Genomic DNA, 1,293 nt, shown 5'->3' on the forward strand with positions numbered 1-1,293 from the left:
GTGAGGTCACGAGCCCCTTGGGGCTGCCCGGGAATGCACGGAACAGGCTTGATCTGCAGGATGCCAGCATGGAGCTTGGCAAAACAGGGGGCAGGAGAGGAGGGTGCGTGTTTGCAAAGCCAAGAGGCCCAGGTGAGTTCCTTGGATGTTTTTTCTTCAAGAGGAAGTGCATTCCCTGTGTCTACCTTTATGACGTCCTTAAAAGGCTGGTGATGATATCTGCTGCTCCAGGGTGAAATGCCCACCAGTATTCCTTTCCTGGATGCCTTTTCCCTAGATCTGGGGGTCAGATCACCCAGTTAGGAGGCTTTCAGGGGAGAGAGGTAAAGGAAATCATGTGATGCCGTTAGCGATTTAATTTATGCAGCACTTCCTGCCAGGATGAGGGAGCAGACAGATGAGAGATTGACCCCCTAGGGCCTTGGGAGCAGAGCACGTGCTTGATTGGACAGCGTCCAGAACTTCTTCTCTTAGGCAGTGCTTAGCTGCCTTTGCGTTGGAGGTGTTACAGACCAGGGTTCTTGGCCTTCCCCAATCAATAGAAATTGACTCAAGGCCAGACGAGAAATTCAGGCAAGGCTTTATGGGGGCCCTGCTGCAGCAGAGGGGAGAGAGAACAAACATCAGTTTCCCTGGCTTGCTTGCTCACTCTCTGAGGCAGCGAGCTTGTTCCTTTTACGGGGTGAGGGCAGGGGTGCGTCCAGGGGTCGGGCCGGAGGGGTGGCTTAGGGGTTTTGCCCACCACTTAGGTGGTGTTGCATGCAGGGGGCATGCGCAGTACCCTGTTTTTGCTCCAGGCTCTTCAGAAATGGCAGTTGGGTTTTTTTTTTTTTTTTGGCTTTATTTTTGTCTTTCCGTATCTTTTGGGTCCAGAATTTGCCCCAACTGTGCATGCACACAGTTATTTTTAGTCCCGTGTAGTTTCTCTGTAGTTTGTCGCTCCAGGAGAGGTGTGTCCAGGTGCAAGCTTTGCAGCACTGCAGCCAAGGGTCCCAGGTCCCAAGCCTGTGTCAGAGGTGACCAGATACCTGGGCACTTCAACTTCCATTCCTTTAGTAACACTCAGCTGTTAACCCACACTCTGTGACTAAATCAGACTTTTTCTTTTTCTTTTTTTTTTTTTAATATTTATTTATTTATTTATTTATTTATTTATTTATTTATGGCTGTGTTGGGTCTTCGTTTCTGTGCGAGGGCTTTCTCCAGTTGCGGCAAGCGGAGGCCACTCTTCATCGCGGTGCGCAGGCCTCTCACTATCGTGGCCTCTCTTGTTGCGGAGCACAGGCTCCAGAC

Source organism: Eschrichtius robustus, chromosome 7 (assembly GCF_028021215.1).
Source record: "Eschrichtius robustus isolate mEscRob2 chromosome 7, mEscRob2.pri, whole genome shotgun sequence".
Lineage (NCBI taxonomy): Eukaryota > Metazoa > Chordata > Mammalia > Artiodactyla > Eschrichtiidae > Eschrichtius > Eschrichtius robustus.